Source organism: Grammomys surdaster, unplaced genomic scaffold, assembly GCF_004785775.1.
Source record: "Grammomys surdaster isolate TR1022 unplaced genomic scaffold, NIH_TR_1.0 373, whole genome shotgun sequence".
In the NCBI taxonomy this organism is placed as follows: Eukaryota; Metazoa; Chordata; class Mammalia; order Rodentia; family Muridae; genus Grammomys; species Grammomys surdaster.
The window spans coordinates 175,870-191,872 of NW_021604792.1; the positions used below are offsets into that span (position 1 = coordinate 175,870).

The 16,003-nt window shown below is 37.7% G+C and overlaps 1 long non-coding RNA gene across 13 annotated transcripts in view; it reads left to right on the forward strand.

Annotated features, from left to right (window-relative positions):
* The window catches only part of LOC114632354, an 88,489-nt gene that overhangs the window by 69,586 nt on the left and 2,900 nt on the right, over positions 1–16,003 (forward strand). For 6 of the 13 annotated variants that reach the window (XR_003713078.1, XR_003713082.1, XR_003713085.1 and 3 more), the window contains exons 2-3: positions 1,544–1,676; positions 13,672–13,826. This is a non-coding gene — a long non-coding RNA (uncharacterized LOC114632354). Of the gene's footprint in view, positions 1–1,543; positions 1,677–6,463; positions 6,552–13,671; positions 13,827–16,003 lie in introns of all 13 variants that reach the window. The other 7 variants (XR_003713087.1, XR_003713079.1, XR_003713088.1 and 4 more) reach the window with 4 other exon arrangements.

Here is a 16,003-nt window from a genome sequence, read left to right on the forward strand (position 1 = left end):
TTGTGTTTTCGTTTTCATCTAGTTTCATGAATTTCTTTATTTCTTTCTTAATTTCTGCATGGACTCATTCATTATTTAGTATTGAGTTGTTTAATCTCCATGAGTTTGTGTATTTACTAGAGATTTGTTTGCTGTCAATTGTAAGTTTTGCTTCATTGTGGTCAAAATGAACACAAGGTATTAGTTCAATCTTTTTGACTGTACAAAGGTTAATTTTGTGTCCCTGGATATGAGTTATTTTTAAATTTTTTCATAGAATGCTGAATAGACTGTATATTCATTGGTGTTTCAGTGGAATATTCTGTCAATATCTATAAGTCCATTTGATATACAGTGTCAATGAATTTTTGATGTTTTTTTATTTATTTTTACTCAGATGACCAGTCTATTAAAGAAAGTGGGATATTTAAACCATATACTGTTAACTGATGTTAATCTGTGTCTTTATATTAAGTAGATTTTTTTCTTCTTTTTATGAAATTTACCAGCCAAGAATTTGGTGCATACTTGCTAAGAATAGGAGTGACATCTTGGTTAATTGTTCTCTTGATTAGAATGAAGTGTTCTGTGTAGTTGCTATCTTTTGGGCTGGAGAGGTGGCTCAGCCGTTAAAGGCTAGGCTCACAACCAAAAGTATAAGAATGAAGTGTTGTTGTTTATCACTTTTTATTAGTTTTGATATGTAGTCTATTTTGTCAGATATTAGACTACCAAACCCTGCACGATTCCTGTTCTCCAATTGATTAAAGAACTTTTGCTCAAACTTTTACTCTAAGGCGGTGTCTGACTTTAAAGCTGTATTTCTCACAGGCAGCAGATGAGTTTCGTCCTTTAGTCCATTCAATCAGCCTGTGATACCATTGGTATTTAAGTTATTATCAAAATGTATGTGTTGATTACAGCCATTATGTTTTTTGACTTTTGGATGTTAATGTTTGTGTTCTCTGTGGCACTTTTTGTTTTAATACTTATGGTTTCCTATGTCTTCCCACAGTATTTGTCTTGAATGATTTTATATTATGTTATATTCTTTGTGTTTTATCATCATATTTTGTACATCTGCTAGAATAAGGTCGTCTTTTCGGTTTGATTTGCCCTTCTTCTAACTCTACTTGTTTTTCTGTTTTCTGTGAGTATTTCTAGAGAAATGTTAGCATGAAGTTAAGCTATATGAATCAGTAAAGCTTGATATTAATTATCAAATGCTGGAGTTGTCTTGTCTTGGTTATTTGGCAATAGGACTAAGGATAGGACTACATGCTGAACTCTAAGTTACCCTGATGGAGTTTTAAAAACCTGGTTAACCTTTAGATAATGTGAATTCTTTGGGGGCAGTAGGTCAAATGCCAGACCCGCTGGTTAAAGTCTGTGTATTGTCGAGAACTGAGTTGAGAATGACAGCCCCAAACTTTGGCTTCTGGGACAAATATATTGATTTGTGTATAGACTCTCAACCCTGAAATAACTGCTGGGGCCTCAGAAGCTAAAGTGCCATGTCATTCTGACCTTTGAGACTAATTGAACTAAAGTCCTAATTTCTCAGTCTCTTTGCAGATACTCTGGATGGAATCTGTGTTGCTTGCAGTGATTCTGGCCTCAAAAGAGCCAAATGCCTCTTCTTACAGTACTTGCTTGCCACCCTTAGCTGGGGACCTGGTTGTGCAAGATACTCTCTGGTATGAAGCTAGAAACTTGGTCTCCTGGTGTTCTCTTCCATGTGTAATTTTAAAGTTCCCTCTAATTCCAAGCATCATCTTGAAGACAGGAATCAACATTAGTTTGATCTATCAAATTCTTATAAAAATCAGGGGGGAAATCATCATTCACTTGTAAGACCTTTTTTTGTTTTTGAGTAAGGATGAAGTTGATAGTTTGATTAATTCAATAACATAAACACTTTCTGCTTTCTCAAATAGCTCAAGTCTGAGTTTCTCTTTTAAGTTCACTGATAATAATAATATCTTCTGTTCTACTCTGTCTCTCTCTCTCTCTCTCTCTCTCTCTCTCTCTCTCTCTCTCTCTCTCACTCTCGCTCTGTGTGTGTGTATGTGTGTGTGTCTGTCTGTCTGTTTCTATGTGTATATAGACATATACATATTGGATCATACATATACATTACCTTGGATCATTTGTGCATGACACTTGAAACTCTGTAATAACATATATTTACTCTTTATTTATCAATCATCTGACATATTGCTGGTATTTCTTGTTAATTTTTCAAAGCATATGAATCATAGGATGAAGAAAAGAGTAGAGAAGAAGTATTAGGAAGTGTGTGAAGAGATTAGGAAAGCTATAAAACTGGTTTTAAATACTCCTCTTTGAGTCCAGAACTTTGTTATTTTTACTACAGAATGGTCTAGACAGGGGACACAGATCAAACAATACACAGGGCATGTATTATGTGTCCTAGACAAGGTTTTCCTCTATATTCCAATAGATTATTTGGATATGCTTTTATTCGGTCTAAGAAGATGGCTTGAGTGAATTCATTATGACGTTCTTAAACATCTGTTTCATTCAGGGCATACAAACTTGCTCTATATAAAATGAAGATTAAGTCAGGCATACTAAGCATCTTTCCAACCCAGCATGAAAGTTGTGAAAAAAAAAAAAGAATGTTTTCTAAGGCCAAAGAGCATTTTCTTTGCTTCTTTCTCCTTATATCTTTAAGTCACCAGATTACTCTTTCAAAAAATAGTGGAGATCAAAAGAGAACAATTGCACAAGTCCTTTCATGATCAACATCACGTGAATAGCTGCAAATCAAAAGAGTTGCAAAAATTTCCCTTAAACTTTAACAATATTTCAGACCTTCCCATCAGTAATGATGAAATACCATAGACTTTGAAGTTTGATAATAGATAGTCAGAGAAGTACTTTTTGAGAAAGAACTCCAATGTCACAAGACAATCTCAAGAACTGATAAATGGATCATAGGAATTAAAGAGCCTCTGCACTGCTAAGGAAACAAAATGAAAACACTGCCTATACAATTAGGAACATTATTTGTTCATTATGCTTTGGGCAAGGAATTATTTCTATTCTATTTCTCAATGGGAAAACTGTGAATGCTTATTTGTAACTATTGATTTGTTCTTATTTACTCATATTCTTTCTTGACTACAATCTAATCCTGTTTCCTCAACCCTAACTATTCTGGCTTAGATCATGTTATTGAAATGCCTGGTGTGGTTTCCCTCTCCTGATGTAAAATGATGCCTGCATCTTAAGAGTTGATCATCACTCCCACTGAAGATATTTTCCAAGACACATTTCCCATGAATTTCCTTCTATATCACTGCCTATTTCTTTTACATGGTGTGATGGCTACTCCTGGTTGTCAACTTGACTATATCTGGAATGAACTACAATCCAGAAATGGAGGGCACACCTATGATCCAGATTTTGTGCTAGAAGACACAAGCTTCTGACTCAGATCTTGTCATGGCAATCTTAAGGCATAGGGGCCATGAAGCGCTTTAGCCCATGCAAGGAGGTACACACCTTAATCCCAAGAGATGGAGGCAAGCTGTCTTCTGAGTTCAAAGCCAGCCTGGGACAAAGCAATTTCCAAATCCAGACGTGGTACTATCCACCTTTAATCTAGGCCACACTTTCTGCTGGAGGTCTATATAAGGACATTGGAAGAAGGAAGACTCATGCTTTTTTGCCTGTTTGTACTTACTTGCCAACACATCTGTTGGAACCAACTGCTTCAGGCCTCCAGCTTATACAGAAGACCATCTGAAAGAACTAGCCTCATGGGACTTAGCAACTACTAGATTCTTTGACTTCCCATTCACAGCTGCCCATTGTTGGGTTAGTTGGGCTACAGACTGTAAGTTATTACAATAAATTCCCTTAATATACAAAGACATCCCATAAGTTCTGTGAATCTAGAGAACCCTGACTAATATGCATGGGCTTTTCTATCTTCAACATCTTAGCTGAAATTTAAAAACTAAAATTTAGTGGATATACTTATTTTCATTTCTTAAAGTGCTATGTTAATTTAAAATGTTAACAACTCATTCAGATTTTCTCCCAAATACTACATTGAGCTATTTTTGTCTAGTACCCTCTCTTGTGCTTAGTTAATAAACATCTCATATTTAGCCCTTTTTTATACTGCTCTCCTTATCTTCTACTCTAAACTTCTCCATATATAGCAATTTTCATTGCATTGAAGTCTTATTTAATTCGGACACTTAGACAAGCATGTGACTTTTTGTAATTTTGTAATAAAGATGCCTCATTTATTCATGTGAACATTTAAAATTACTCAGAATCATTGTCTCATTCACTCCACATCTATCACACTGGATTCTCATTATAGAAGTACTTTCTGTCTTACATTGCAGATGGTTCTTATCACCTATCACACTTTTTCTTTTTCCTAAGGTCCTTATCTATATTTCTATAGAATAGCTATAGTTATCATTATTGCCAGGATACTATGCTAAGCAGGCAATATCATGATATATGTAAGCAGCATCACTTACTTACCATTCCATGGTCACCTGACATGGCTGCTAGGAATTAAACCAGGCTAGTGGGAGGAGCCACAGCAAGGCTGAGGTTTGACAACTTTTGGCTGAGAGCAATCAGACTTGTTATAATTTTATCACAAACAGAATATAATGACAATTGCCAGGATCAATGCAATTGTAGTTGCCAGGATACTATGACCTTCACAAGCCATGGAGCATACACAAGATTAATTTTTAGAGCCATTAGTCCTGTCAGGCTTTCATACTTCCATGTCTTCCAAGGGAACATACTGAGAAGTACAGTGTGGCCTGAATGCTTCATTGCCCTTGGGACTCTTCAGGAACTAAAGGGAACAGTCTGTGCTAAACTTTTTGCCCCTGTATTTCCTTAAAAGAGGATCATTTATGAATTTAAATTTTGGAGATGGGTAGGTGGGCCCATCCCTCAACCAGGGGTCCATGCCTAACCTCTAGATATGATCTCTACAGATTCTTCTTCCCCTTTGTGGCATGTTTCAGCTAATGTCATTCCCATGAGGTCCTTGGAGGCTTGTACTTTCCTGGCATCTGGAACTTTCTTGTTGCTATCCCCAGTTCCCCATCCCCTATTGCTACACACCTCTGTTCAATTTCCTGACCCTCTCTACATCTGCTCCATCTTCTCCCATACCTGATTCTGCCCCTCTTGCCCCCCTTCCTCCCAAGTTCATCCCACCCTCTACTTCCCTTGATTATATTGTTACAACTTCTAAGTAGGACTGAAGCACCTACTCTTTGGTTTTCCCTCCTCTTGAGCTTCATTTATGTGGTGCACGAGTTGTATCCTGAATATTCCATGCTCTTTGCCTATTATCCACTTATCAGTGAGTACATACCACGTGTGTTCTTTTGTGACTGAGTTACCTCACCCAGGATGATATTTTCTAGATCCATCCATTTGCCTACAAATTTCATGAAGTCATTGTCTTTAATAGATGAGTAGTATTCCATTGTGTAAATGTATCACATTTTCTGTATCCATTCCTCTGTTGAGGGACATCTGGGTTGTTTCTAGCTTCTGGCTATTGTAAATATGGCTGCTATGAACATAGTGGAGCATGTGTCACTATTACATGTTGGAACATCTTCTAGATATATGCCCAGGAGTACATTACTGTACATGTCCCTCCTGATAACATTTCAAAGTTATAGACACATTACTTTGCTGATTTCTAATAGTTTTGTCCTATCATCTTTCTGAATAATCAGTAACTATTCACTCGTAACTTATGCCACAACTATAGTAAAATTTTGACTAGTTATTAGTTTTCTGAAAAATTTTAACACTACTAACCACAAAATAAATACCCAGGAAACAAGATGAGTGGCTTCTGAGGAGTGAAACCTAAATTTAATCTTTGGCCTCCACACACATGTTTAGTAACACAATACAAACACACAAACATACACGTTAGTATTCATAAGACAAGAAAATTTGGATTCTAGTTGCAAATCCTCATTTTTGGCTGTTCTCCTAAAGTCCTCTCAGTGTGACCTGTGAGCTATAGACCTTTTCCCCTCAGGGCTAGAAGGATCAGTTTTATATGACAAGGGTAGTCTTGAACTCCTGATTCTCCTCCCTCCTGCCCCCAAGGGAGGGAAATATAGAAAAGCATCACTACAACTTACATATTCTATACACTGTTTCAATCCTTCTCACAATCTCTTACATGCTTTGGTAAATAGTAGCTGGCTAACACTTCATAACATTACTTGGATCCATGGCACATCCTATCTTCCTTTACTGTTGCTATGACAAAACAACTTGGGGAGAAAAGTATTGATTTGGCTAATATTTCCATGTCACCAACCATCACTGAATGAATATTGGAGCCAGGAGTTAGATAATAAAGCAAGGACTATGAAGGAATGTGGCTCAGTGACATGCTTTCCATGGCCTTCTCAGCTTGCTTTCTCACACATACCAGGACCAATGGACCCACTCAAGGATAAATCAACCTACAGTGGGCTTGGACTTCTTACATCAGTCATCAATCAACAATATAGATTGAAGAGGTAATGATGCTATATAGACAAATAGATGATTTCTTAATTCTTAATGATGATCTTATAGTGAGACTGCTATTAGGTTCTTTCTGATAGTCAAAACTACAATGAGAACTCTGCCAGTCTTTGGTGACATGAGTTAATGGTTTATGAGAAAGTAAGCAGGTGTTCTGCTACTCAGAGCATATTTCAAAAGGTTGTAAAACCATTAACCAAAGGTCATAAAAAGGGAACTAATGATTTATTATAAGTGTTAGGACAGAAGATAAAATAATGAATGGGTTTATGAATACAAAACTTCACTAATAACTTAGTTATGGTTTTTAACTCTCCATGAACCTGTGGAGCTGCAACAGGTAATAAATGTTTAGCCGGATTATTACTCCTAATCGATATGCATGTAAATATGCATGTTGTAAACTTATTTGATTAATGATTTAAATTTATGTATAAACTTATAAGAAACTTTTTACCATGTATTCTGAAAGATGTGTGAGTACTTGGGACAAAGAAAGGAGACCATTATTCTCATCATGCACTCCTTCTTAGCTTTAGTCTCTTTATCCCCCTCTTCCTAGCACTCTTTATTCCACTTTTTGTAGGTCCTCATTTATCTCCTTTTTTCTTAAATTCCTTTCCCCCTTTTTCTTAGAAAGCTTTCATGGGAAACATTTTTTCTTTCTTTTTTTATTCCCCACCCCCCCACCTTGCCAAGTTTCCCCACTCCCTGAGACCTCAAGTCTCATGAGGTTTGTGCATCATCTTCTGTCATTGACACAAGACAGAGCAGTCCTCTACTGTATATGTGTTGAGGGCTTCATACCACCTAATGTACTTGCCTGGTTGGTGGCTAAATGTCTGAGAGATCTTGGTGGTCCAGGTTAGCTGAGACCACAGGCCTTCTTATGGGGTTGCCTTCCTCCTCAATTTCTTCCAGCCTTTGCCTATTTCAACCACAGGGGCTAACAACTTCAGTTCATTGGTTGGATGTAAGTATCCATGTCTGTTTCAGTCAGCTGCTTGTTGGACCTCTTGGAGGGCAGCTCTGCTAGGCTCCTGTCTGTAAACATACAACAGCGTCAGAAATAGTGTCAGCCCTTGGAGCCTCCCCTTGAGATGGATCCCAATTTGGACTGGTCACTGGACCTTCTTTCCTTCAGTCTCTTCTTTATTTTGTCCCTGCAGTTCTTTTGGACAGGAACAATTCTGAATCAGAGATACTGACTGTGAAATGGTAACCCCATCCCTCTATTTGATTCCCTATCTTTCTACTGGAAGTTGTCTCTACTAGTTCCTTCTCCTCATTGTTGGTCATTTCATCTAGTATCCCACCCTTTGAGTCCTGAGAGTCTCTCACCTTCCATGTTCCTGTTACATTTTAGAGGTCCCCCCACCTTCCAACTTCAGAGGTTGCATATTTCTATTCATTTTTCTGGCCCACAGGACTTTACTCTTAGCTTCCCAACTCAATACCTGATCATATTCCACTTTTCCCCACACCCTGCCCTCTCCCATCCTTTCCCTCCCTCTGCCTTTTATGATTGCTTTCCTCTCCCTCCCAAGTAGGATTGAAGCATCCTCTCTTGGGCCTTTTGGCTTTTTAACCTTCTTGAGTTCTGTGGATTGTATCCTGGGTATTCTTTACTTGTTTGCCTAATGTACACTTATAAGTGAGTACATACCATGCATGTCATTTTGGGTCTGAGTTGCCTCACTCGAGCTCTAAGATTAAGAATTAATAAATGGGACCTCAAGTAACTGAAAGCTTCTGTAAAGCAAAGGACATAGTCAATAAGACAAATTGGAAACTTACATATTGGAAAAAAATCTTCACTAACCCCACATTCAATAGAAGGGCTAATATCCAAAATATATAAAGAACTCAAGAAGCTAACCTCTGAAAAAACAAACAACCCAATCCAAAAAGCAGATGGGGGTAGAGAAATTTCAAATGGCTGAGAAGCACTTTTTAAAATGTTTGGATTCCTTAGTGATCAGGAAAATGCAAATTAAAATGACACTGAGATTCTACCTTACACCAATCAGAATGGCTAAGATCGAAAAGTCAGGTGACAGAGTATGTTGGTGAGAATGTAGTGAAAGAGGAACATTCCTTCATTACTAGTAGGATTGTAAACTGGTCCAAACACTCTGTAAATCAATCTGGAGGTTCCTCAGAAAATAGAAAATAGACCTACCTGAAGACCCAGCTATACCACTATTGGGCATATACCCAAAAGATGCCCCCACCACAGGGGCACAAGCTCCACTATGTTCATAGTGGTCTTATTTGTGATAACCAGAAGCTGGAAATAGCCCAGATGTCCAACAACAGAATAATGGATACAGAAAATGTGGTTCATTTACACAATGAAATACTATTCAGCTATTAAGAATAAGGGGATCAAGCTGGTAAAATCACTCTGGAAATCAGTCTGGCAGCTCCTCAGAAAATTGGATATAATACTACCTTAGAACCCAGCTATACGACTATTGGGCTTATACCCAGAAGATACTCCAACATGTAATAGTGACACACGCTCCACTATGTTCATAGTAGTAGTATTTACAATAGCCAGAAGCTAGAAACAACCCAGATGTCCCTCAACAGAGGAATGGATACAGAAAATGTGGTACATTTACACAATGGAATACTACTCATCTATTAAAGACAATGACTTCATGAAATTTGTAGGCAAATGGATGGATCTAGAAAATATCATCCTGGGTGAGGTAACTCAGTCACAAAAGAACACACAGGGTATGTACTCACTGATAAGTGGATATTAGGCAAAAAGCATGGAATACTCAGGATACAACTCGTGTACCACATAAATGAAGCTCAAGAGGAGGGAAAACCAAAGAGTGGAGGTTTCAGTCCTACTTAGAAGTTGTAACAATATAAGCAAGGGAAATAGAGAGTCAAAGGGACTTGGGAGGAAGTGGGATGAAGAGGGACAGAATCAGATATGAGAGGAGATGGAGGAGATGTATAGAGGGTCAGAAAATTGAACAGAGGTGTGTAGCAATGGGGGATAAGAAACTGGGGATAGCAACAAGAAAGTCTTAGATGCCAGGAAATGATGAGGGAGAACCTTTCAAGATCATATCCAGAGGTTAGGCATGGCCCCTAAGTTGAAGGATGGGGCCACTCACCCATCTCCAAAATTTTAACTCAGAATTGCTTCTGTCTAAAGAAAATACCAGGCCAAGGAGTCAAGCAAAGAGTAAAGGAATGTCCATCAAGAGACTATTCAAATTATGGAACCATTCCACATGCAGACACCAAATCCAGACACTATTGCTGATGCCAAGAAGTTCTTGCTCATGGGAGCCTGATACAACTGTCTCCAGAGAGGCTCTTCCAGATACTGACCAATACAGATGTGGATCCTTGCAGCCAACCATTGGACTGAGCACAGGGACCCAAAAGGAAGATTTAGGGAAAGGACTGAGGAGCTGAAAGGACCTTATCTGGCATCAATGGGAGGGGAGACCCTTGGTCCTGTGAAGCCTTGATGCCCCAGTGTAGAGGAACATTATGGCAATGAAGGGGTGGGGTGTGGGGGGGAAACACCCTCAAAGAAGCATGGTAAGGCAGGATGGGATAGAAGGTTTGCAGAGGGGAAACTTGGAAAAAGTTCAACATTTGAAATGTAAATAAATAAAATATCCAATTTTTTTAAAAGGAGAGTACCATGAGTTTTGCAGGCAAATGAGTAGAACTAAAAAATATTATAGGAAAATTTTTACATCTTAGAAATAGACTCTAAAATCACTTTTCCCAGTGTCCCTTTTAATTCCTGCTACTTCAATTTGCAGGCTGAAAGTTTGAACCAAGCAATCACTTCAGAGATAGAACAAAGGCTACTTTACTTTCCTGCTGTTTTAGGATAAAATACTAAACATTTTCTCACCTGAGAGAAACTCAGAAGTCAGGTCAGCTATTAAAGAAAAGTGACTTAGAACTGAGGTAGGAAATCATTTTATTATTTTATTACACCAATCATTTTAAATTTTATTACTAAATTTCTAAATTAAGTCTTACCCTCATCAATACTCTTCCCCCTCTGATATCTCAAGAAGAACCAAGAGCAAGAAAGAAGACCAGCCACGGCTGGTCCCCAGAAGGAAGGCATAGAGGAGGAAAGAAATGTGTGGTTGATATGAAAGAAAAATCTTCTTTTCAATTTAAAAATAGTATCTTAACATGAGAGGAACATGTACCATTCCTTGCACAGGTAGCCCTCCTTCCCCTTTCCCTCTGTGAAACCAGCACCACTATCAGAGACATGTGCCTCTTGTACATACCACAGGTAGCCTTATTCTCCCTCTGGAGCCCCAATTCTGATGTCTGATGATCTGAAGAAAGCCTTTCACTTTTTCTACAGATGGCCTCATGTCCCCTTCCCATCTGAGGACACGGCCAATCTCTTTCTTTCCTTGCTTTACAGGCAGTTCTCACCTTCCCCTTTCTTGAGATCCTAATATCACCACTGAAGACCTGGATCTAGAGCTGGTGCATGAGTAGGCCTCATCTCTACTTTCTCTGACACTAATATCTTGATTTCTGAGGAGCCCTGGGAAGAGACTGCTTGTTCTATATAGTGTCCAGTAGCAACATAAAATTCAGTAGCTTTTCCTAACTAAGCAAAGGTAATATCTTCATTCCCATTCATGAGGCAGCACTGAATGTCCCCAAGACTGAACTTCAAGTGCACACACATACATGCACATAATTTTTTAAACACACGGAGTTTTAGCAAACATAATTTATAGTTTTGTTGTCTCCAAGAAACTCACCTCATCAAATAAAGATAAAAATATTAACAGATGGACATAGAGTTTTCCAAACAAGTGGAACAAGGAAAAAACCAGGTATTTCTCTTAATAGCTGAGAAAATAAATTCAAACAAAGCTAATCAGAATGGATAAAAGGGAGGTGGGCATTTTATTCTAATAAAGGGAATGAATAGCCCATAAAGAGCACAGAACAATTCTAAATACATATACGCCAAGCTTAGACATGCCTGATTTTACAAAACAAACACTACTAGAGACAAAGCCATGAGTTAGTCCCTCACAGCAATAATGGGCAGCCTCAGTGAGTCACTTTCATCAATGATCAAGGCATTTATAAAAAGTGAGCAGAAAACACTGAAGTTCATCATCAATCAAATGGTCCTATAAGACATCCAGAATTTTTCACTAAAACACTAATTAAAAGGTAAATGTTCTTTTTCAGAAGCCCATGAATAGTTCTCCAAAATAAACTAGTTATGGAAGCACAGAGAGAATCTCAAAAAGATAGAAAAGTAAAATAACTCATTATTTTGTATCTGACCACAATGGGATAAGGCTAGATATCAACCACAATAGAAACCACAAAGAATATAGTCATTAGACTTAAACAGCACACCACTGACTAACAAATGGATCATTGAAATGAAACTTCAAAAGAAAAGAAAACATTTTTGAATGGAATAAGAATAATGCAACACAGTATAATCTTTTGGCGACAAGCAAGGCATGCCTAAGAGGAAAGTTATAGTGTGAAATGCCTACATCAAGAAAATGAGAATCCAAATGAATAACTTAAGGACATTCTATAAGGTGTTGGTAAACAAGGACAAAACAAACTCTAAAGGCAGTAGACAAGGAGAAATAGTCAAGACCAAGATAGAAATTAGTGAAATGAGAATGAAAGAAAATGAAATGTGGCATTGGTTCTTTAAAAAGATAGACAAGCTTGATAATCTTTTAGCCAAATTGAGAGAGAGAGAGAGAGAGAGAGAGAGAGAGAGAGACTAAAATTAACAAAATTAAACATGAAGATAGAAAAATTAAAACAAAAACTAATGGAATTCAGAAAATCGGGAGGAAATATCTTTAAACTTCATATTTGACTAATTTGAAAAATCTGATAGAAATGGAAAATTTTTCAGACGTATATGTATTAAAGTTTGTTCTTGCTGTCTATTATAATGCAAAGTGTAGGCCACCAAGACTTGGATTCTACTTATAATCCCAAGTAACCGTGTGCCCAAATTATTTCTGATTGGTAAATAAAGATACCAACAGCCATTGACTGAGGAGAAGAAATACAGAAGGGGTTTAGGTTTCCCCAGTTTGGCTTGGGGATTGAGAAGAATCACAAGAAGGTGGAAGATGAAGGAAAAGTCACAGTGGGTTAGATAAGTATTAAAATGTGTCCCTGTGGACTGGCCAATTGGAGTTGAGAGCAGGCCAAATAAAACATAATAAGTAATGAATAATAATATGGGGTTATCAATAGAAAAATAGATTCTAATATCATAGAGGATAGATATCTGCCCAACACAAGTGCTGTTTTAGTGGTATCTCAAATATAAAACTTATGTATAACTTTTATCCAGAAACTAAATGATCAAAGGCAGGGAAGAAACCTCAGATTTGGATTCAAATTTTCTACAATACATATGACCTATCAAAATAAAACCAAGATGTCATAAATAGTTCAAACTGATCTGACACCAAAATGATTTTGAAACAATTATAAAATTTCTTTCAATTAAAAAAATAACCCAGGATTAAACAGATTCACTGTCGAATTCTCTCAGACCTTTAAAGAATGCCAGTTCCACTCAAATTGTTTCATTAAATAGAAATGGAGGGAGAGATTCTAAACTCTTTGTAAGAGGCCAAAATTGCCATGTGCTGTAAGATCTAAGCTCTAATGCCAAAGAGTGAAGAAGGCCATGAGAGGGGTTGATCTATGTAACTTGTGAGTAGGAAGAGTAAAGGTTGTGTGTGCCCTTCCCCCAGCCTTGAGCAGGCCTGAAAGACCTTGTTTACCACAATAGGCCCAAAATAATAGGACCCAGGTGGTGTTACCCACCTTGGCTGCACATGCAGCCTGCTACAGGAACATAGAAAAACAGACTGTATGCTGAGCTTGCCTTGAGACACCTCTGGCTGTGACTAGGATGGGTTCCCCTCACCCACACTGGCTGAAGCAAGAAGGGGTTTGGTGGTTGGAGTGGGGCTCCCCCTTAAAATTGAGAGCTGAACATTAAAGCATTAAGCCTTGATCAGAGAACTTTGTCTTGGCTCCATCTTTTCTTGCCCTCCATCCATCTTTTATTCCCAGATGCCCTTTCAGATGAATCCAGTTGATCCATGGCTGCAGATAGCTATAGATGGCGCCACATTAAGGGGCCTGAAAACGGAAACCAGCTGAGGAATGCTGTCTTGGGTGGAACCCCACAAAAAATGGAACAAGAAGCAGAATATCCTGCGCACTTGGTAAGCAGTGAATAGCATTGATACTAGTGCTAGTTATTGTTATTTCTTGGGGACTGAGTTTGCAGGAAATGTGTTTATGGAGATACAGTCTAGGTTAAATAGGTGTTGACCCAACACCAACCTTACCTAGGAGGTGACAGTGAATTATGGGACCAGAGAATTCAGAATAGGCATTTGCCCCGCAGCCTAAGAGCTACCCCAGGTGAGAGGAGCAGGGTTAGAAGGAATTGGAAAACTAAGAAAGCAGGGCACTAAGGTGTTACTATCAATAACTGCTGCTACATCTCCAAAAGAAAAAGATGAAAAGTTAGATCTTGAATAATGGGGGGGGGGGTTGAGAAGAGCAGTTGTCCTCTCTGAGCTGTGTCAGTTAAAAAGAATGAAAAGGCTGTTTCAGAGTTCTTCTAGGAACAGGAGAAAATTCAGGAGCTGTCCTGAGTTTCTCTTTGGCTTCTAGAGGTCTTTGTTGTCTGTCTTTGGAGCTCCAATGTTCGTGTGTGTCAATTGTCTGGTTTTGTTTCATTGTTTGAATGATTGTTGTTTTATGCTTCATGTTTAAAAGACAAGAGTGTTAAAACTGCTTGATCCAACCCTTGACCTAGTTTAACTTCGTTTTATAGCCAGTCTTAATATGCACAGCAGAGGCTGAAAAGTTACCCTACATCTGTAGCTAAGAGTCGAGCTGAGCTGGAAAAGCCTTTCCAGGAATTGATTGTCGGGATAAGCTGCTTTTAAAGGGACAAGCAGCTTTTTGACTTCTATGAAAAGGAAGCTGAGAGTTGTTTTTCCTAGAAAATCTCTGTGACAAGGTGATTTTCTCTTGAAATTACAGCTAGAAAAGCAAGGAAATTTTGTTTAGTCTAAATATATAAGATGTGTAGCCACTTCATTTTTGTTTCTGATTAGTTTTAAAAGTGTAAATATGTTCTGCATGTCTTGGTTGTAGATTATTGGCCTATAAGTTATTAGGTATGATTAAAAATTTACAACCTTGCTAACAGAAAGTTGGCTTAAAACTGGTAACTCAGAGTTGGAGTCATTTAGAAACCAGATGTATAAAAGATTTAAAACAATATCTCTTTAATGAGATATTAAAAGCTGCACTATCATGCATTTATATATAAGAACTGACAGCAAACTTTATAACATAAAGGTAATCTACTTGGTGTTGATTTTAGAGAAAATGGATTGTTTACATTGTTAAAAATTGGTTTTGTTTCTCAAAATTATGGTTATATTCTAATGTTGCAAAATAAATTTAAAAATATAGTTAAACTGCCAGTATTCCGTTGGCTGCAGTTGGCAGTTAAATTGTGAGTTTGGGACATTTTTACTCGCCCATGTTTATAGAAGAGAGGAGACAGCACGTTGAGTTGAATCTTTGAGCCAGACCTCAGGATATAGGCCAGGATTAAGAACATTTACATTTGAATTAAGACAATGCACAGACTGGGCTTAACAGAAGCTTGGGTGACAGACATTTTTTGTCTTGGTCACCCTGACCAGACCCTAGAAATTGTTCAAGAATTCCAGAATTTGTTTATTGTCTTGCTTGTTCCTTGGGGGTAGGGGAGAGGAGTCAGCCTCAGACCCAAAGATATTTACAACAAACAGCTTATGAACCAGGAGTTATAAATATGATTATGCTGGAGGAATTAAAATGCCTTCATGGCATTATAGCTGTGCCTGCTAACAAAAGAATTGCTCTAAGAGTAAGAGAGGACAAGGTTGGCTTTCAAGAGGATACTCTCACTCAGCTACAAGGAACTGGTTATTGAATTAATCCAAAACAAAGTTCAAACAAGATTTATGAAACTAAATCATTACAGCCTGATTTGCCTACTCCAGCTGCCATTCTAGTAAATGCATATAGAATTATTGTAGATTTAGAAGATTGTTTTTATACCATTCCTTTACAGCCTGGTAAAGGTGAGAGGTTTACATTCAGTGAATTTGCGTGTAATTTTTGAGAGCCCATGAAGCGATATCATTAGGTTTGCCTCAAGGAATGCCTTACATTATATAAAAAATTTGTTGTTGCTTTAATACAAAAAGTTAAGAGTTTGAATCTTTCAGTGTATATTATTCATTGTATATTTTATTAGCTGATCTCTCTGAAGGAGTTTTTCTGCAAGCCTTTGCTCTCATATAACGAGCTTTAAAATTTTAGAGTGCTT